Below are 23,213 nucleotides of genomic sequence, written 5' to 3'. Positions count from 1 at the left end.
AGGGCAATCTTCTGTATACCACCCCTACCTTGTCACAACACAACTGATTGGCTCAAACACACTAAGAAGGAAAGACATTTCCCAAATTAACTTTTAAGAAGGCACACCTGTTAATTGAAATGCATTCTAGGTTACTACCTCATGAAGATGGTTGAGAGAATGCCAAGCGTGTGCAAAGCTGTCATCAAGGGAAAGGGTGGCTATTTTGAAGACTATCAAATATAAAATATATTTTGATTTGTTTAACAATTTGTTGGTTACTACATGATTCCATATGTGTTATTTCATAGTTTTGATGTCTTCACTATTCTTCTACAATGTAGAAAATAGTCAAAAATAAAGAAAAACCCTTGAATGATTAGGCGTTCTAAAACTTTTGACCGGTAGTGTGTACATATAGTATAATAATCCATATTGGCACTCTGCCTCAGTCCAGACAGGCCCAGACCAGTCCAGCCCAGACCAGCCCAGTCCAGCCCAGACCAGACCAGCCCAGCCCAGCCCAGTCCAGCCCAGTCCAGCCCAACCCAGCCCAGTCCAGCCCAGCCCAGTCCAGCCCAGTCCAGCCCAGACCAGCCCATTCTGGCTACCCTCCAAATAAGCATTCAAACAATGTCCATCTCCATACCCTCTAGCTTTCCACCTCACCTCTCCATAGGCGGCCGACAGATAGACACAACCCACTGCCCTGTGGAAGGATCACTGATTGGCTCCCAGACGGACACAACCCACTGCCCTGTGGAAGGGTCACTGATAGGCTCCCAGACGGACACAACCCACTGCCCTGTGGAAGGGTCACTGATAGGCTCCCAGACCGGACACAACCCACTGCTCTGTGGAAGGATCACTGATAGGCTCCTCTTTGTTGTTCCCTCCACTCCTCCTGCCTTCTTCCCCATCTCTCCTCCACACCTCCCCCTTGTACCCCTATCTCACCAACCCTTTACCTGGAGCTTAATCTCTGTATTCCTCTTCCGTTAGTATTCCCCCTCCAGGAGTTGGTATACAGATATTGTAATCAGCATTCTGTCATTATTCCTCTATTGATGGATGGTTGGCCTAATTGGGAACGAGAGGCGAGGCATTCACTATTTGTCTCGATAAAAAAATACCCAAATCTGTTCATTGTACTAGATTGTATGTGTATACAAGCTTGCATAGATGAATGGCCACATACTTTTTCATATTTATAAGACACAATGCTTTTTGCATAATTGTTCTAATACATTTGCTTTGGGTATGGCCCAGTTACACAGACATAAGTACACTGTTAGACTTCAGAGGAGGTGACATACTCTCTGATGAACAAAGGGAATATGTGGTTTTAGTCATTGAAATTAACAAAGGGAATCTGTGGGTTTAGTCATTGAAATTAACAAAGGGAATCTGTGGTTTTAGTCATTGAAATTAACAAAGGGAATCTGTGGGTTTAGGGAAAAAAATTGCAATATTTTCCTCAGCATGTGAGCCTTAAGGTAGCTGCATCTGATCTTGGAGACGTCCCACATTGGATTCTTGAGAATGTTTTATGAGACAGGAGGAGAAAGATGGGATGCCAAATGAAACGGCCTAAAATACATTTTACGAATGCTGAGGCCCTCACACCGAAACAATAGAATCATGGGAAGGCTCAAAGGTGACTAGATGGATGGAGGGTTAGAAGGTGACTAGATGGATGGAGGGGGAACAGGTGACTAGATGGATGGAGGGGGAACAGGTGACTAGATGGATGAAGGGGAAACAGGTGACTAGATGGATGGAGGGGGAACAGGTGACTAGATGGATGGAGGGGGAACAGGTGACTAGATGGATGGAGGGGGAAAAGGTGACTAGATGGATGGAGGGGGAACAGGTGACTAGATGGATGAAGGGGGAACAGGTGACTAGATGGATGGAGGGGGAACAGGTGACTAGATGGATAGAGGGGAACAGGTGACCAGATGGATGGAGGGGAACAGGTGACTAGATGGATGGAGGGGGAACAGGTGACTAGATGGATGGAGGGTTAGAAGGTGACTAGATGGATGGAGAGGGAACAGGTGACTAGATGGATGGAGGGGGAACAGGTGACTAGATGGATGGAGGGTTAGAAGGTGACTAGATGGATGAGAGGGAACAGGTGACTAGATGGATGGAGGGTTAGAAGGTGACTAGATGGATGGAGAGGGAACAGGTGACTAGATGGATGGAGGGGGAACAGGTGACTAGATGGATGGAGGGTTAGAAGGTGACTAGATGGATGGAGGGGGAACAGGTGTCCAGATGGATGGAGGGGAACAGGTGACCAGATGGATGGAGGGGAACAGGTGACTAGATGGATGGAGGGGGAACAGGTGACTAGATGGATGGAGGGGGAACAGGTGACTAGATGGATGGAGGGGGAACAGGTGACTAGATGGATGGAGGGTTAGAAGGTGACTAGATGGATGGAGGGGGAACAGGTGACTAGATGGATGGAGGGTTAGATGGTGACTAGATGGATGGAGGGGGAACAGGTGACTAGATGTTTGGAGGGGGAACAGGTGACTAGATGGATGGAGGGGGAACAGGTGACTAGATGGATGGAGGGGGAACAGATGACTAGATGGATGGAGGGGAAACAGGTGACTAGATGGATGGAGGGGGAACAGGTGACTAGATGGATGGAGGGGGAACAGGTGACTAGATGGATGGAGGGGTAGAAGGTGACCAGATGGATGGAGGGGGAACAGGTGACTAGATGGATGGAGGGGGAACAGGTGACTAGATGGATGGAGGGGGAACAGGTGACTAGATGGATGGAGGGGGAACAGGTGACTAGATGGATGGAGAGGGAACAGGTGACTAGATGGATGGAGGGTCAGAAGATGACTAGATGGATGGAGGGGGAACAGGTGACTAGATGGATGGAGGGGGAACAGGTGACTAGATGGATGGAGGGTTAGAAGGTGACTAGATGGATGGAGGGGGAACAGGTGACTAGATGGATGGAGGGGGAACAGGTGACTAGATGGATGGAGGGGGAACAGGTGACTAGATGGATGGAGAGGGAACAGGTGACTAGATGGATGGAGGGTGAGAAGGTGACTAGATGGATGGAGTTGGAACAGGTGACTAGATGGATGGAGGGGGAACAGGTGAATAGATGGATGGAGGGTTAGAAGGTGACTAGATGGATGGAGGGGGAACAGGTGTCCAGATGGATGGAGGGGAACAGGTGACCAGATGGATGGAGGGGAACAGGTGACTAGATGGATGGAGGGGGAAAAGGTGACTAGATGGATGGAGGGGGAACAGGTGACTAGATGGATGGACGGGGAACAGGTGACTAGATGGATGGAGGGTTAGAAGGTGACTAGATGGATGGAGGGGGAACAGGTGACTAGATGGATGGAGGGTTAGATGGTGACTAGATGGATGGAGGGGGAACAGGTGACTAGATGTTTGGAGGGGGAACAGGTGACTAGATGGATGGAGGGGGAACAGGTGACTAGATGGATGGAGGGGAAACAGGTGACCAGATGGATGGAGGGTTAGAAGGTGATTAGATGGATGAAGGGGGAACATGTGACTACATGGATGGAGGGGGAACAGGTGACTAGATGGATGGAGAGGGAACAGGTGACTAGATGGATGGAGAGGGAACAGGTGACTAGATGGATGGAGAGGGAACAGGTGACCAGATGGATGGAGGGGGAACAGGTGACTAGATGGATGGAGGGGGAACAGGTGACTAGATGGATTGAGGGGGAACAGGTGACTAGATGGATGGAGGGGAACAGGTGACTAGATGGATGGAGGGGAAAAAGGTGACTAGATGGATGGAGGGGAACAGGTGACTAGATGGATGGAGGGTTAGAAGGTGACTAGATGGATGGAGGGGGAACAGGTGACTAGATGGATGGAGGGGGAACAGGTGACTAGATGGATGGAGGGGGAACAGGTGACTAGATGGATGGAGGGTTAGAAGGTGACTAGATGGATGGAGAGGAACAGGTGACTAGATGGATGGAGAGGGAACAGGTGACTAGATGGATGGAGGGGGGAACAGGTGACTAGATGGATGGAGGGGGAACAGGTGACTAGATGGATGGAGGGGAACAGGTGACTAGATAGATGGAGGGTTAGAAGGTGACTAGATGGATGGAGGGGGAACAGGTGACTAGATGGATGGAGGGTTAGAAGGTGACCAGATGGATGGAGGGGGAACAGGTGACTAGATGGATGGAGGGGGAACAGGTGACTAGATGGATGGAGAGGGAACAGGTGACTAGATGGATGGAGGGGGAACAGGTGACTAGATGGATGGAGGGGGAACAGGTGACTAGATGGATGGAGGGGGAACAGGTGACTAGATGGATGGAGGGGGAACAGGTGACTAGATGGATGGAGGGGGAACAGGTGACTAGATGGTTAGAGGGGGAACAGGTGACTAGATGGATGGAGGGGGAACAGGTGACTAGATGGATGGAGAGGGAACAGGTGACTAGATGGATGGAGGGTGAGAAGGTGACTAGATGGATGGAGTTGGAACAGGTGACTAGATGGATGGAGGGGGAACAGGTGACTAGATGGATGGAGGGTTAGAAGGTGACTAGATGGATGGAGGGGGAACAGGTGTCCAGATGGATGGAGGGGAACAGGTGACCAGATGGATGGAGGGGAACAGGTGACTAGATGGATGGAGGGGGAACAGGTGACTAGATGGATGGAGGGGTAACAGGTGACTAGATGGATGGAGGGGGAACAGGTGACTAGATGGATGGAGGGTTAGAAGGTGACTAGATGGATGGAGGGGGAACAGGTGACTAGATGGATGGAGGGTTAGATGGTGACTAGATGGATGGAGGGGGAACAGGTGACTAGATGTTTGGAGGGGGAACAGGTGACTAGATGGATGGAGGGGGAACAGGTGACTAGATGGATGGAGTGGAAACAGGTGACCAGATGGATGGAGGGTTAGAAGGTGATTAGATGGATGAAGGGGGAACATGTGACTACATGGATGGAGGGGGAACAGGTGACTAGATGGATGGAGAGGGAACAGGTGACTAGATGGATGGAGAGGGAACAGGTGACCAGATGGATGGAGGGGGAACAGGTGACTAGATGGATGGAGGTGGAACAGGTGACTAGATGGATGGAGGGGGAACAGGTGACTAGATGGATGGATGGGAACAGGTGACTAGATGGATGGAGGGGAAAAAGGTGACTAGATGGATGGAGGGGAACAGGTGACTAGATGGATGGAGGGTTAGAAGGTGACTAGATGGATGGAGGGGGAACAGGTGACCAGATGGATGGAGGGGGAACAGGTGACTAGATGGATAGAGGGTTAGAAGGTGACTAGATGGATGGAGGGTTAGAAGGTGACTAGATGGATGGAGAGGGAACAGGTGACTAGATGGATGGAGAGGGAACAGGTGACTAGATGGATGGAGGGGGAACAGGTGACTAGATGGATGGAGGGGGAACAGGTGACTAGATGGATGGAGGGGGAACAGGTGACTAGATAGATGGAGGGTTAGAAGGTGACTAGATGGATGGAGGGGGAACAGGTGACTAGATGGATGGAGGGTTAGAAGGTGACCAGATGGATGGAGGGGGAACAGGTGACTAGATGGATGGAGGGGGAACAGGTGACTAGATGGATGGAGGGGGAACAGGTGACTAGATGGATGGAGGGGGAACAGGTGACTAGATGGATGGAGGGGGAACAGGTGACTAGATGGTTGGAGGCGGAACAGGTGACTAGATGGATGGAGGGGGAACAGGTGACTAGATGGATGGAGAGGGAACAGGTGACTAGATGTATGGAGGGTGAGAAGGTGACTAGATGGATGGAGTTGGAACAGGTGACTAGATGGATGGAGGGGGAACAGGTGACTAGATGGATGGAGGGTTAGAAGGTGACTAGATGGATGGAGGGGGAACAGGTGTCCAGATGGATGGAGGGGAACAGGTGACCAGATGGATGGAGGGGAACAGGTGACTAGATGGATGGAGGGGGAACAGGTGACTAGATGGATGGAGGGGTAACAGGTGACTAGATGGATGGAGGGGGAACAGGTGACTAGATGGATGGAGGGTTAGAAGGTGACTAGATGGATGGAGGGGGAACAGGTGACTAGATGGATGGAGGGTTAGATGGTGACTAGATGGATGGAGGGGGAACAGGTGACTAGATGTTTGGAGGGGGAACAGGTGACTAGATGGATGGAGGGGGAACAGGTGACTAGATGGATGGAGAGGGAACAGGTGACCAGATGGATGGAGGGGGAACAGGTGACTAGATGGATGGAGGTGGAACAGGTGACTAGATGGATGGAGGGGGAACAGGTGACTAGATGGATGGATGGGAACAGGTGACCAGATGGATGGAGGGGAACAGGTGACTAGATGGATGGAGGGGAACAGATGACTAGATGGATGGAGGGTTAGAAGGTGACTAGATGGATGGAGGGGGAACAGGTGACCAGATGGATGGAGGGGGAACAGGTGACTAGATGGATAGAGGGGAACAGGTGACTAGATGGATGGAGGGTTAGATGGTGACTAGATGGATGGAGGGGGAACAGGTGACTAGATGTTTGGAGGGGGAACAGGTGACTAGATGGATGGAGGTGAAACAGGTGACTAGATGGATGGAGGGTTAGAAGGTGACTAGATGGATGGAGGGGGGAACAGGTGACTAGATGGATGGAGGGGGGAACAGGTGACTAGATGGATGGAGGGGGAACAGGTGACTAGATGGATGGAGGGGGAACAGGTGACCAGATGGATGGAGGGGGAACAGGTGACTAGATGGATGGAGGGGGAACAGGTGACTAGATGGATGGAGGGGGAACAGGTGACTAGATGGATGGAGGGGGAACAGGTGACTAGATGGATGGAGGGGGAACAGGTGACTAGATGGATGGAGGGGGAACAGGTGACTAGATGGATGGAGGGGGAACAGGTGACTAGATGGATGGAGGGGGAACAGGTGACTAGATGGATGGAGGGGGAACAGGTGACTAGATGGATGGAGGGGGAACAGGTGACTAGATGGATGGAGGGGGAACAGGTGACTAGATGGATGGAGAGGGAACAGGTGACTAGATGGATGGAGGGGAGAAGGTGACTAGATGGATGGAGTTGGAACAGGTGACTAGATGGATGGAGGGGGGAACAGGTGACTAGATGGATGGAGGGTTGGAACAGGTGACTAGATGGATGGAGGGGGGAACAGGTGACTAGATGGATGGAGGGGGAACAGGTGACTAGATGGATGGAGGGGAACAGGTGACTAGATGGATGGAGGGGGAACAGGTGACTAGATGGATGGAGGGGGAACAGGTGACTAGATGGATGGAGGGGGAACAGGTGACTAGATGGATGGAGGGGGAACAGGTGACTAGATGGATGGAGGGGGAACAGGTGACTAGATGGATGGAGGGGGAACAGGTGACTAGATGGATGGAGGGGGAACAGGTGACTAGATGGATGGAGGGGGGAACAGGTGACTAGATGGATGGAGGGGGAACAGGTGACTAGATGGATGGAGGGGGAACAGGTGACTAGATGGATGGAGGGGGAACAGGTGACTAGATGGATGGAGGGGGAACAGGTGACTAGATGGATGGAGGGGGAACAGGTGACTAGATGGATGGAGGGGGAACAGGTGACTAGATGGATGGAGGGGAACAGGTGACTAGATGGATGGAGGGGGAACAGGTGACTAGATGGATGGAGGGGGGAACAGGTGACTAGATGGATGGAGGGTAGACAGGTGACTAGATGGATGGAGGGGGAACAGGTGACTAGATGGATGGAGGGGGAACAGGTGACTAGATGGATGGAGGGTTAGAAAGGTGACTAGATGGATGGAGAGGGAACAGGTGACTAGATGGATGGAGGGTTAGAAGGTGACTAGATGGATGGAGGGGGAACAGGTGACTAGATGGATGGAGGGGGAACAGGTGACTAGATGGATGGAGGGTTAGAAAGGTGACTAGATGGATGGAGGGGGAACAGGTGACTAGATGGATGGAGGGGGAACAGGTGACTAGATGGATGGAGGGGAACAGGTGACTAGATGGATGGAGGGGGAACAGGTGACTAGATGGATGGAGGGGAACAGGTGACTAGATGGATGGAGGGGGAACAGGTGACTAGATGGATGGAGGGGGAACAGGTGACTAGATGGATGGAGGGTGAACAGGTGACTAGATGGATGGAGGGGGAACAGGTGACTAGATGGATGGAGGGTTAGAAGGTGACTAGATGGATGGAGGGGGAACAGGTGACTAGATGGATGGAGGGGGAACAGGTGACTAGATGGATGGAGGGGGAACAGGTGACTAGATGGATGGAGGGGAACAGGTGACTAGATGGATGGAGGGGGAACAGGTGACTAGATGGATGGAGGGGGAACAGGTGACTAGATGGATGGAGGGGGGAACAGGTGACTAGATGGATGGAGGGGGAACAGGTGACTAGATGGATGGAGGGGGAACAGGTGACTAGATGGATGGAGGGGAACAGGTGACTAGATGGATGGAGGGGGAACAGGTGACTAGATGGATGGAGGGGGAACAGGTGACTAGATGGATGGAGGGAGAACAGGTGACTAGATGGATGGAGGGGAACAGGTGACTAGATGGATGGAGGGGGAACAGGTGACTAGATGGATGGAGGGAGACAGGTGACTAGATGGATGGAGAGGGAACAGGTGACTAGATGGATGGAGGGTTAGAAGGTGACTAGATGGATGGAGAGGGAACAGGTGACTAGATGGATGGAGGGGGAACAGGTGACTAGATGGATGGAGGGTTAGAAGGTGACTAGATGGATGGAGGGGGAACAGGTGTCCAGATGGATGGAGGGGAACAGGTGACCAGATGGATGGAGGGGAACAGGTGACTAGATGGATGGAGGGGGAACAGGTGACTAGATGGATGGAGGGGGAACAGGTGACTAGATGGATGGAGGGGGAACAGGTGACTAGATGGATGGAGGGTTAGAAGGTGACTAGATGGATGGAGGGGGAACAGGTGACTAGATGGATGGAGGGTTAGATGGTGACTAGATGGATGGAGGGGGAACAGGTGACTAGATGTTTGGAGGGGGAACAGGTGACTAGATGGATGGAGGGGGAACAGGTGACTAGATGGATGGAGGTGAAACAGGTGACCAGATGGATGGAGGGTTAGAAGGTGATTAGATGGATGAAGGGGGAACAGGTGACTAGATGGATGGAGGGGGAACAGGTGACTAGATGGATGGAGAGGGAACAGGTGACTAGATGGATGGAGAGGGAACAGGTGACCAGATGGATGGAGGGGGAACAGGTGACTAGATGGATGGAGGGGGAACAGGTGACTAGATGGATGGAGGGGGAACAGGTGACTAGATGGATGGAGGGGAACAGGTGACTAGATGGATGGAGGGGAAAAAGGTGACTAGATGGATGGAGGGGAACAGGTGACTAGATGGATGGAGGGTTAGAAGGTGACTAGATGGATGGAGGGGGAACAGGTGACTAGATGGATGGAGGGGGAACAGGTGACTAGATGGATGGAGGGGAAACAGGTGACTAGATGGATGGAGGGTTAGAAGGTGACTAGATGGATGGAGGGTTAGAAGGTGACTAGATGGATGGAGAGGGAACAGGTGACTAGATGGATGGAGAGGGAACAGGTGACTAGATGGATGGAGGGGGAACAGGTGACTAGATGGATGGAGGGGGAACAGGTGACTAGATGGATGGAGGGGGAACAGGTGACTAGATAGATGGAGGGTTAGAAGGTGACTAGATGGATGGAGGGGGAACAGGTGACTAGATGGATGGAGGGTTAGAAGGTGACCAGATGGATGGAGGGGGAACAGGTGACTAGATGGATGGAGGGGGAACAGGTGACTAGATGGATGGAGGGAGAACAGGTGACTAGATGGATGGAGGGGGGAACAGGTGACTAGATGGATGGAGGGGAAAAGGTGACTAGATGGATGGAGGGGGAACAGGTGACTAGATGGATGGAGGGGGAACAGGTGACTAGATGGATGGAGGGGGAACAGGTGACTAGATGGATGGAGGGAGAACAGGTGACCAGATGGATGGAGGGGGAACAGGTGACTAGATGGATGGAGGGGGAACAGGTGACTAGATGGATGGAGGGGGGAACAGGTGACTAGATGGATGGAGGGGGGAACAGGTGACTAGATGGATGGAGGGGGAACAGGTGACTAGATGGATGGAGGGGGGAACAGGTGACTAGATGGATGGAGGGGGAACAGGTGAGTAGATGGATGGAGGGGGAACAGGTGACTAGATGGATGGAGGGGGAACAGGTGACTAGATGGATGGAGAGGGAACAGGTGACTAGATGGATGGAGGGTGAGAAGGTGACTAGATGGATGGAGGTGGAACAGGTGACTAGATGGATGGAGGGGGAACAGGTGACTAGATGGATGGAGGGTTAGAAGGTGACTAGATGGATGGAGGGGGAACAGGTGACTAGATGGATGGAGGGGGAACAGGTGACTAGATGGATGGAGAGGGAACAGGTGACTAGATGGATGGAGGGGGAACAGGTGACTAGATGGATGGAGGGGGAACAGGTGACTAGATGGATGGAGGGGGAACAGGTGACTAGATGGATGGAGGGGGAACAGGTGACTAGATGGATGGAGGGGAACAGGTGACTAGATGGATGGAGGGTAGAAAAGGTGACTAGATGGATGGAGGGGGAACAGGTGACTAGATGGATGGAGGGGGAACAGGTGACTAGATGGATGGAGGGTTAGAAGGTGACTAGATGGATGGAGGGGGAACAGGTGACTAGATGGATGGAGAGGGAACAGGTGACTAGATGGATGGAGAGGAACAGGTGACTAGATGGATGGAGGGGGAACAGGTGACTAGATGGATGGAGGGGGAACAGGTGACTAGATGGATGGAGGGGGAACAGGTGACTAGATGGATGGAGGGGGAACAGGTGACTAGATGGATGGAGGGGGAACAGGTGACTAGATGGATGGAGGGGAACAGGTGACTAGATGGATGGAGGGGGAACAGGTGACTAGATGGATGGAGGGGGAACACGTGACTAGATGGATGGAGGGGGAACAGGTGACTAGATGGATGGAGAGGGAACAGGTGACTAGATGGATGGAGGGGGAACAGGTGACTAGATGGATGGAGGGGGAACAGGTGACTAGATGGATGGAGGGGGAACAGGTGACTAGATGGATGGAGTGGGAACAGGTGACTAGATGGATGGAGGGGGAACAGGTGACTAGATGGATGGAGGGTTAGAAGGTGACTAGATGGATGGAGGGGGAACAGGTGACTAGATGGATGGAGGGGAACAGGTGACTAGATGGATGGAGGGGGGAACAGGTGACTAGATGGATGGAGGGGGAACAGGTGACTAGATGGATGGAGGGGGAACAGGTGACTAGATGGATGGAGGGGGGAACAGGTGACTAGATGGATGGAGGGGGAAACAGGTGACTAGATGGATGGAGGGGGAACAGGTGACTAGATGGATGGAGGGGGAACAGGTGACTAGATGGATGGAGGGTGAGAAGGTGACTAGATGGATGGAGTGGGAACAGGTGACTAGATGGATGGAGGGGGAACAGGTGACTAGATGGATGGAGGGTTAGAAGGTGACTAGATGGATGGAGGGGGAACAGGTGACTAGATGGATGGAGGGGGAACAGGTGACTAGATGGATGGAGGGGAACAGGTGACTAGATGGATGGAGGGGGAACAGGTGACTAGATGGATGGAGGGGAACAGGTGACTAGATGGATGGAGGGGGAACAGGTGACTAGATGGATGGAGGGGGAACAGGTGACTAGATGGATGGAGGGGGAACAGGTGACTAGATGGATGGAGGGGGAACAGGTGACTAGATGGATGGAGGGGAGAAGGTGACTAGATGGATGGAGGGGAACAGGTGACTAGATGGATGGAGGGGGGAACAGGTGACTAGATGGATGGAGGGTTAGAAGGTGACTAGATGGATGGAGGGGGAACAGGTGACTAGATGGATGGAGGGGGAACAGGTGACTAGATGGATGGAGGGGGAACAGGTGACTAGATGGATGGAGGGGGGAACAGGTGACTAGATGGATGGAGGGGGAACAGGTGACTAGATGGATGGAGGGGGAACAGGTGACTAGATGGATGGAGGGGGAACAGGTGACTAGATGGATGGAGGGGGGAACAGGTGACTAGATGGATGGAGGGGGAACAGGTGACTAGATGGATGGAGGGGGGAACAGGTGACCAGATGGATGGAGGGGAACAGGTGACTAGATGGATGGAGGGGGAACAGGTGACTAGATGGATGGAGGGGGAAAGGTGACTAGATGGATGGAGGGGGAACAGGTGACTAGATGGATGGAGGGGGAACAGGTGACTAGATGGATGGAGGGTTAGAAGGTGACTAGATGGATGAGAGGGAACAGGTGACTAGATGGATGGAGGGTTAGAAGGTGACTAGATGGATGGAGAGGGAACAGGTGACTAGATGGATGGAGGGGGAACAGGTGACTAGATGGATGGAGGGTTAGAAGGTGAATAGATGGATGGAGGGGGAACAGGTGACCAGATGGATGGAGGGGAACAGGTGACTAGATGGATGGAGGGGAACAGGTGACTAGATGGATGGAGGGGGAACAGGTGACTAGATGGATGGACGGGGAACAGGTGACTAGATGGATGGAGGGGGAACAGGTGACTAGATGGATGGAGGGTTAGACAGGTGACTAGATGGATGGAGGGGGAACAGGTGACTAGATGGATGGAGGGAACAGGTGACTAGATGGATGGAGGGGGAACAGGTGACTAGATGGATGGAGGGGGAACAGGTGACTAGATGGATGGAGGGGGAACAGGTGACTAGATGGATGGAGGGGAACAGGTGACTAGATGGATGGAGGGTGAACAGGTGACTAGATGGATGGAGGGGGAACAGGTGACTAGATGGATGGAGGGGGAACAGGTGACTAGATGGATGGAGGGGGAACAGGTGACTAGATGGATGGAGGGTTAGAAAGGTGACTAGATGGATGGAGGGGAACAGGTGACTAGATGGATGGAGGGGGAACAGGTGACTAGATGGATGGAGGGGGAACAGGTGACTAGATGGATGGAGGGGGAACAGGTGACTAGATGGATGGAGGGGGGAACAGGTGACTAGATGGATGGAGGGGGAACAGGTGACTAGATGGATGGAGGGTTAGAAAGGTGACTAGATGGATGGAGGGGGAACAGGTGACTAGATGGATGGAGGGAGAAAGGTGACCAGATGGATGGAGGGGGAACAGGTGACTAGATGGATGGAGGGGGGAACAGGTGACTAGATGGATGGAGAGGGAACAGGTGACTAGATGGATGGAGGGGGAACAGGTGACTAGATGGATGGAGGGGGGAACAGGTGACTAGATGGATGGAGGGTAGAACAGGTGACCAGATGGATGGAGGGGGAACAGGTGACTAGATGGATGGAGGGGGAACAGGTGACTAGATGGATGGAGAGGGAACAGGTGACTAGATGGATGGAGGGGGAACAGGTGACTAGATGGATGGAGGGGGAACAGGTGACTAGATGGATGGAGGGGGAACAGGTGACTAGATGGATGGAGGGGGAACAGGTGACTAGATGGATGGAGGGGGAACAGGTGACTAGATGGATGGAGGGGGAACAGGTGACTAGATGGATGGAGGGGGAACAGGTGACTAGATGGATGGAGGGGGAACAGGTGACTAGATGGATGGAGGGGAACAGGTGACTAGATGGATGGAGTGGGAACAGGTGACTAGATGGATGGAGGGGGAACAGGTGACTAGATGGATGGAGGGGGAACAGGTGACTAGATGGATGGAGGGGAACAGGTGACTAGATGGATGGAGGGGGAACAGGTGACTAGATGGATGGAGGGGGAACAGGTGACTAGATGGATGGAGGGGGGAACAGGTGACTAGATGGATGGAGGGGGAACAGGTGACTAGATGGATGGAGGGGGAACAGGTGACTAGATGGATGGAGGGGGGAACAGGTGACTAGATGGATGGAGGGGGAACAGGTGACTAGATGGATGGAGGGGGAACAGGTGACTAGATGGATGGAGGGTTAGAAGGTGACTAGATGGATGGAGGGGGAACAGGTGACTAGATGGATGGAGGGGGGAACAGGTGACTAGATGGATGGAGGGTAGAAGGTGACTAGATGGATGAGAGGGGAACAGGTGACTAGATGGATGGAGGGTTAGAAGGTGACTAGATGGATGGAGAGGGAACAGGTGACTAGATGGATGGAGGGGGAAAAGGTGACTAGATGGATGGAGGGTAGAAGGTGACTAGATGGATGGAGGGGGAACAGGTGTCTAGATGGATGGAGGGGAACAGGTGACTAGATGGATGGAGGGGAACAGGTGACTAGATGGATGGAGGGGGAACAGGTGACTAGATGGATGGAGGGGGAACAGGTGACTAGATGGATGGAGGGGGAACAGGTGACTAGATGGATGGAGGGTAGAAGGTGACTAGATGGATGGAGGGGGAACAGGTGACTAGATGGATGGAGGGTTAGATGGTGACTAGATGGATGGAGGGGGAACAGGTGACTAGATGGATGGAGGGGGAACAGGTGACTAGATGGATGGAGGGGAACAGGTGACTAGATGGATGGAGGGATAGAAGGTGACTAGATGGATGGAGGGGGAACAGGTGACTAGATGGATGGAGGGGGAACAGGTGACTAGATGGATGGAGGGGGAACAGGTGACTAGATGGATGGAGGGTTAAAAGGTGACTAGATGGATGGAGGGGGAAAAGGTGACTAGATGGATGGAGGGGGAACAGGTGACTAGATGGATGGAGGGGGAACAGGTGACTAGATGGATGGAGGGGGAACAGGTGACTAGATGGATGGAGGGGGGAACAGGTGACTAGATGGATGGAGGGGAACAGGTGACTAGATGGATGGAGGGTTAGAAGGTGACTAGATGGATGGAGGGGGAACAGGTGACTAGATGGATGGAGGGTGAAAGGTGACTAGATGGATGGAGGGGAACAGGTGACTAGATGGATGGAGGGGGGAACAGGTGACTAGATGGATGGAGGGGGAACAGGTGACTAGATGGATGGAGGGGGAACAGGTGACTAGATGGATGGAGGGGGAACAGGTGACTAGATGGATGGAGGGTTAGAAGGTGACTAGATGGATGGAGGGGGAACAGGTGACTAGATGGATGGAGGGGGAACAGGTGACTAGATGGATGGAGGGGAACAGGTGACTAGATGGATGGAGGGGGAACAGGTGACTAGATGGATGGAGGGGGAACAGGTGACTAGATGGATGGAGGGGGAACAGGTGACTAGATGGATGGAGGGGGAACAGGTGACTAGATGGATGGAGGGGGAACAGGTGACTAGATGGATGGAGGGGGAACAGGTGACTAGATGGATGGAGGGGGAACAGGTGACTAGATGGATGGAGAGGGAACAGGTGACTAGATGGATGGAGGGTGAGAAGGTGACTAGATGGATGGAGGGTTGGAACAGGTGACTAGATGGATGGAGAGGGAACAGGTGACTAGATGGATGGAGGGTTAGAAGGTGACTAGATGGATGGAGGGGGAACAGGTGACTAGATGGATGGAGGAGGAACAGGTGACTAGATGGATGGAGGGGGAACAGGTGACTAGATGGATGGAGGGGGAACAGGTGACTAGATGGATGGAGGGGGGAACAGGTGACTAGATGGATGGAGGGGGAACAGGTGACTAGATGGATGGAGGGGGGAACAGGTGACTAGATGGATGGAGGGGGAACAGGTGACTAGATGGATGGAGGGGGGAACAGGTGACTAGATGGATGGAGGGGTGAAAGGTGACTAGATGGATGGAGGGGGAACAGGTGACTAGATGGATGGAGGGGGAACAGGTGACTAGATGGATGGAGGGTTAGAAGGTGACTAGATGGATGGAGGGGGAACAGGTGACTAGATGGATGGAGGGTTGAACAGGTGACTAGATGGATGGAGGGGGAACAGGTGACTAGATGGATGGAGGGGGAACAGGTGACTAGATGGATGGAGGGGTAAAAGGTGACTAGATGGATGGAGGGGGAACAGGTGACTAGATGGATGGAGGGGAACAGGTGACTAGATGGATGGAGGGGGAACAGGTGACTAGATGGATGGAGGGGGAACAGGTGACTAGATGGATGGAGGGGGAAGAGGTGACTAGATGGATGGAGGGGGAACAGGTGACTAGATGGATGGAGGGGGGAACAGGTGACTAGATGGATGGAGGGGGAACAGGTGACTAGATGGATGGAGGGGAACAGGTGACTAGATGGATGGAGGGGGAACAGGTGACTAGATGGATGGAGGGGGAACAGGTGACTAGATGGATGGAGGGGAACAGGTGACTAGATGGATGGAGGGGAACAGGTGACTAGATGGATGGAGGGGGAACAGGTGACTAGATGGATGGAGGGGAACAGGTGACTAGATGGATGGAGGGGGAACAGGTGACTAGATGGATGGAGGGGGAACAGGTGACTAGATGGATGGAGGGGGAACAGGTGACTAGATGGATGGAGGGGGAACAGGTGACTAGATGGATGGAGGGGGAACAGGTGACTAGATGGATGGAGGGGGAACAGGTGACTAGATGGATGGAGGGGGAACAGGTGACTAGATGGATGGAGGGGGAACAGGTGACTAGATGGATGGAGGGGGGAACAGGTGACTAGATGGATGGAGGGTTAGAACAGGTGACTAGATGGATGGAGGGGGAACAGGTGACTAGATGGATGGAGGGGGAACAGGTGACTAGATGGATGGAGGGGGAACAGGTGACTAGATGGATGGAGGGGGAACAGGTGACTAGATGGATGGAGGGGGAACAGGTGACTAGATGGATGGAGAGGGAACAGGTGACTAGATGGATGGAGGGTGAGAAGGTGACTAGATGGATGGAGTGGGAACAGGTGACTAGATGGATGGAGGGGGGAACAGGTGACTAGATGGATGGAGGGTTAGAAGGTGACTAGATGGATGGAGGGGGAACAGGTGACCAGATGGATGGAGGGGAACAGGTGACTAGATGGATGGAGGGGAACAGGTGACTAGATGGATGGAGGGGGAACAGGTGACTAGATGGATGGAGGGGGAACAGGTGACTAGATGGATGGAGGGTTAGAAGGTGACTAGATGGATGGAGGGGGGAACAGGTGACTAGATGGATGGAGGGTTAGATGGTGACTAGATGGATGGAGGGGGAACAGGTGACTAGATGTTTGGAGGGGGAACAGGTGACTAGATGGATGGAGGGGGAACAGGTGACTAGATGGATGGAGGGGAAACAGGTGACCAGATGGATGGAGGGTTAGAAGGTGATTAGATGGATGAAGGGGGAACAGGTGACTAGATGGATGGAGGGGGAACAGGTGACTAGATGGATGGAGAGGGAACAGGTGACTAGATGGATGGAGAGGGAACAGGTGACTAGATGGATGGAGGGGGGAACAGGTGACCAGATGGATGGAGGGGGAACAGGTGACTAGATGGATGGAGGGGGAACAGGTGACTAGATGGATGGAGGGGGAACAGGTGACTAGATGGATGGAGGGGAACAGGTGACTAGATGGATGGAGGGGAAAAAGGTGACTAGATGGATGGAGGGGAACAGGTGACTAGATGGATGGAGGGGGAAAGGTGACTAGATGGATGGAGGGGGAACAGGTGACTAGATGGATGGAGGGGGAACAGGTGACTAGATGGATGGAGGGGGAACAGGTGACTAGATGGATGGAGGGTTAGAAGGTGACTAGATGGATGGAGGGTTAGAAGGTGACTAGATGGATGGAGGGGGAACAGGTGACTAGATGGATGGAGAGGGAACAGGTGACTAGATGGATGGAGGGGGAACAGGTGACTAGATGGATGGAGGGGGAACAGGTGACTAGATGGATGGAGGGGGAACAGGTGACTAGATGGATGGAGGGTTAGAAGGTGACTAGATGGATGGAGGGGGAACAGGTGACTAGATGGATGGAGGGTTAGAAGGTGACCAGATGGATGGAGGGGGAACAGGTGACTAGATGGATGGAGGGGGAACAGGTGACTAGATGGATGGAGGGGAAACAGGTGACTAGATGGATGGAGGGGGGAACAGGTGACTAGATGGATGGAGGGGGAACAGGTGACTAGATGGATGGAGGGGGAACAGGTGACTAGATGGATGGAGGGGGAACAGGTGACTAGATGGATGGAGGGGGAACAGGTGACTAGATGGATGGAGGGGGAACAGGTGACTAGATGGATGGAGGGGGAACAGGTGACTAGATGGATGGAGGGGGGAACAGGTGACTAGATGGATGGAGGGTGAGACAGGTGACTAGATGGATGGAGGGGGAACAGGTGACTAGATGGATGGAGGGGGAACAGGTGACTAGATGGATGGAGGGGGAACAGGTGACTAGATGGATGGAGGGGGAACAGGTGACTAGATGGATGGAGGGGGAACAGGTGACTAGATGGATGGAGGGGGAACAGGTGACTAGATGGATGGAGGGGGAACAGGTGACTAGATGGATGGAGGGGGAACAGGTGACTAGATGGATGGAGGGGAACAGGTGACTAGATGGATGGAGGGGGGAACAGGTGACTAGATGGATGGAGGGGGAACAGGTGACTAGATGGATGGAGGGGGAACAGGTGACTAGATGGATGGAGGGGGAACAGGTGACTAGATGGATGGAGGGGGAACAGGTGACTAGATGGATGGAGGGGGAACAGGTGACTAGATGGATGGAGGGGGAACAGGTGACTAGATGGATGGAGGGGGAACAGGTGACTAGATGGATGGAGGGGGAACAGGTGACTAGATGGATGGAGGGGAACAGGTGACTAGATGGATGGAGGGGGAACAGGTGACTAGATGGATGGAGGGGGAACAGGTGACTAGATGGATGGAGGGGGAACAGGTGACTAGATGGATGGAGGGGGGAACAGGTGACTAGATGGATGGAGGGGGAACAGGTGACTAGATGGATGGAGGGGGAACAGGTGACTAGATGGATGGAGGGGGAACAGGTGACTAGATGGATGGAGGGGGAACAGGTGACTAGATGGATGGAGGGGGAACAGGTGACTAGATGGATGGAGGGGGACAGGTGACTAGATGGATGGAGGGGGAACAGGTGACTAGATGGATGGAGGGGGAACAGGTGACTAGATGGATGGAGGGGGAACAGGTGACTAGATGGATGGAGGGGGAACAGGTGACTAGATGGATGGAGGGGAACAGGTGACTAGATGGATGGAGGGGGAACAGGTGACTAGATGGATGGAGGGGAACAGGTGACTAGATGGATGGAGGGGGAACAGGTGACTAGATGGATGGAGGGTTAGAAGGTGACTAGATGGATGGAGGGGGGAACAGGTGACTAGATGGATGGAGGGGGAACAGGTGACTAGATGGATGGAGGGGGAACAGGTGACTAGATGGATGGAGGGGGAACAGGTGACTAGATGGATGGAGGGGAACAGGTGACTAGATGGATGGAGGGGGAACAGGTGACTAGATGGATGGAGGGGGAACAGGTGACTAGATGGATGGAGGGGGAACAGGTGACTAGATGGATGGAGGGGGAACAGGTGACTAGATGGATGGAGGGGAGACAGGTGACTAGATGGATGGAGGGGGAACAGGTGACTAGATGGATGGAGGGGGAACAGGTGACTAGATGGATGGAGGGGGAACAGGTGACTAGATGGATGGAGGGTTAGAAAGGTGACTAGATGGATGGAGGGGGAACAGGTGACTAGATGGATGGAGGGGGAACAGGTGACTAGATGGATGGAGGGGAACAGGTGACTAGATGGATGGAGGGGGAACAGGTGACTAGATGGATGGAGGGGGAACAGGTGACTAGATGGATGGAGGGGGAACAGGTGACTAGATGGATGGAGGGGAACAGGTGACTAGATGGATGGAGAGGGAACAGGTGACTAGATGGATGGAGGGTGAAAAGGTGACTAGATGGATGGAGGGGAACAGGTGACTAGATGGATGGAGGGGGGAACAGGTGACTAGATGGATGGAGGGAGAACAGGTGACCAGATGGATGGAGGGGGAACAGGTGACTAGATGGATGGAGGGGGAACAGGTGACTAGATGGATGGAGGGGAACAGGTGACTAGATGGATGGAGGGGGGAACAGGTGACTAGATGGATGGAGGGGGGAACAGGTGACTAGATGGATGGAGGGGGAACAGGTGACTAGATGGATGGAGGGGGGAACAGGTGACTAGATGGATGGAGGGGAACAGGTGACTAGATGGATGGAGGGGGAACAGGTGACTAGATGTTTGGAGGGGGAACAGGTGACTAGATGGATGGAGGGGGAACTGGTGACTAGATGGATGGAGGGGAAACAGGTGACCAGATGGATGGAGGGTTAGAAGGTGATTAGATGGATGGAGGGGGAACAGGTGACTAGATGGATGGAGAGGGAACAGGTGACTAGATGGATGGAGAGGGAACAGGTGACCAGATGGATGGAGGGGGAACAGGTGACTAGATGGATGGAGGGGGAACAGGTGACTAGATGGATGGAGGGGGAACAGGTGACTAGATGGATGGAGGGGGAACAGGTGACTAGATGGATGGAGGGGAAAAAGGTGACTAGATGGATGGAGGGGAACAGGTGACTAGATGGATGGAGGGTTAGAAGGTGACTAGATGGATGGAGGGGGAACAGGTGACTAGATGGATGGAGGGGGAACAGGTGACTAGATGGATGGAGGGTTAGAAGGTGACTAGATGGATGGAGGGTTAGAAGGTGACTAGATGGATGGAGAGGGAACAGGTGACTAGATGGATGGAGAGGGAACAGGTGACTAGATGGATGGAGGGGGAACAGGTGACTAGATGGATGGAGGGGGAACAGGTGACTAGATGGATGGAGGGGGAACAGGTGACTAGATAGATGGAGGGTTAGAAGGTGACTAGATGGATGGAGGGGGAACAGGTGACTAGATGGATGGAGGGTTAGAAGGTGACCAGATGGATGGAGGGGGAACAGGTGACTAGATGGATGGAGGGGGAACAGGTGACTAGATGGATGGAGGGGGAACAGGTGACTAGATGGATGGAGGGGGAACAGGTGACTAGATGGATGGAGGGGGAACAGGTGACTAGATGGATGGAGGGGGAACAGGTGACTAGATGGATGGAGGGGGAACAGGTGACTAGATGGATGGAGAGGGAACAGGTGACTAGATGGATGGAGGGTGAGAAGGTGACTAGATGGATGGAGTTGGAACAGGTGACTAGATGGATGGAGGGGGAACAGGTGACTAGATGGATGGAGGGTTAGAAGGTGACTAGATGGATGGAGGGGGAACAGGTGACTAGATGGATGGAGGGGGAACAGGTGACTAGATGGATGGAGGGGGAACAGGTGACTAGATGGATGGAGGGGGAACAGGTGACTAGATGGATGGAGGGGGAACAGGTGACTAGATGGATGGAGGGGGAAAAGGTGACTAGATGGATGGAGGGGGAACAGGTGACTAGATGGATGGAGGGGGGAACAGGTGACTAGATGGATGGAGGGGGAACAGGTGACTAGATGGATGGAGGGGGAACAGGTGACTAGATGGATGGAGGGGGAACAGGTGACTAGATGGATGGAGGGGGAACAGGTGACTAGATGGATGGAGGGGGAACAGGTGACTAGATGGATGGAGGGAGACAGGTGACTAGATGGATGGAGGGGGAACAGGTGACTAGATGGATGGAGGGTTAGAAGGTGACTAGATGGATGGAGGGGGAACAGGTGACTAGATGGATGGAGGGGGGAACAGGTGACTAGATGGATGGAGGGTAGAACAGGTGACTAGATGGATGGAGGGGGAACAGGTGTCCAGATGGATGGAGGGGAACAGGTGACTAGATGGATGGAGGGGAACAGGTGACTAGATGGATGGAGGGGGAACAGGTGACTAGATGGATGGAGGGGGAACAGGTGACTAGATGGATGGAGGGGGAACAGGTGACTAGATGGATGGGGGTTAAGGTGACTAGATGGATGGAGGGGGAACAGGTGACTAGATGGATGGAGGGTTAGAAGGTGACTAGATGGATGGAGGGGGAACAGGTGACTAGATGGATGGAGGGGGAACAGGTGACTAGATGGATGGAGGGGGAACAGGTGACTAGATGGATGGAGGGGGAACAGGTGACTAGATGGATGGAGGGTTAGAAGGTGACTAGATGGATGGAGGGGGAACAGGTGACTAGATGGATGGAGGGGGAACAGGTGACTAGATGGATGGAGGGGGAACAGGTGACTAGATGGATGGAGGGGGAACAGGTGACTAGATGGATGGAGGGGAAAGGTGACTAGATGGATGGAGGGGGAACAGGTGACTAGATGGATGGAGGGGGAACAGGTGACTAGATGGATGGAGGGGGAACAGGTGACTAGATGGATGGAGGGGGGAACAGGTGACTAGATGGATGGAGGGGGAACAGGTGACTAGATGGATGGAGGGGGAACAGGTGACTAGATGGATGGAGGGGGAACAGGTGACTAGATGGATGGAGGGGGAACAGGTGACTAGATGGATGGAGGGGGAACAGGTGACTAGATGGATGGAGGGGGAACAGGTGACTAGATGGATGGAGGGGAACAGGTGACTAGATGGATGGAGGGGGAACAGGTGACTAGATGGATGGAGGGGGAACAGGTGACTAGATGGATGGAGGGGGAACAGGTGACTAGATGGATGGAGGGGGAACAGGTGACTAGATGGATGGAGGGGGAACAGGTGACTAGATGGATGGAGGGGGAACAGGTGACTAGATGGATGGAGGGGGAACAGGTGACTAGATGGATGGAGGGGGAACAGGTGACTAGATGGATGGAGGGGGGAACAGGTGACTAGATGGATGGAGGGGGAACAGGTGACTAGATGGATGGAGGGGGAACAGGTGACTAGATGGATGGAGGGGGAACAGGTGACTAGATGGATGGAGGGGGAACAGGTGACTAGATGGATGGAGGGGGAACAGGTGACTAGATGGATGGAGGGGGAACAGGTGACTAGATGGATGGAGGGGGAACAGGTGACTAGATGGATGGAGGGTTAGAAGGTGACTAGATGGATGGAGGGGGAACAGGTGACTAGATGGATGGAGGGGGAACAGGTGACTAG

Source organism: Salmo salar, chromosome ssa16 (genome assembly GCF_905237065.1).
Source record: "Salmo salar chromosome ssa16, Ssal_v3.1, whole genome shotgun sequence".
In the NCBI taxonomy this organism is placed as follows: domain Eukaryota; kingdom Metazoa; phylum Chordata; class Actinopteri; order Salmoniformes; family Salmonidae; genus Salmo; species Salmo salar.
Note: the sequence above shows the minus strand (reverse complement) of the source record.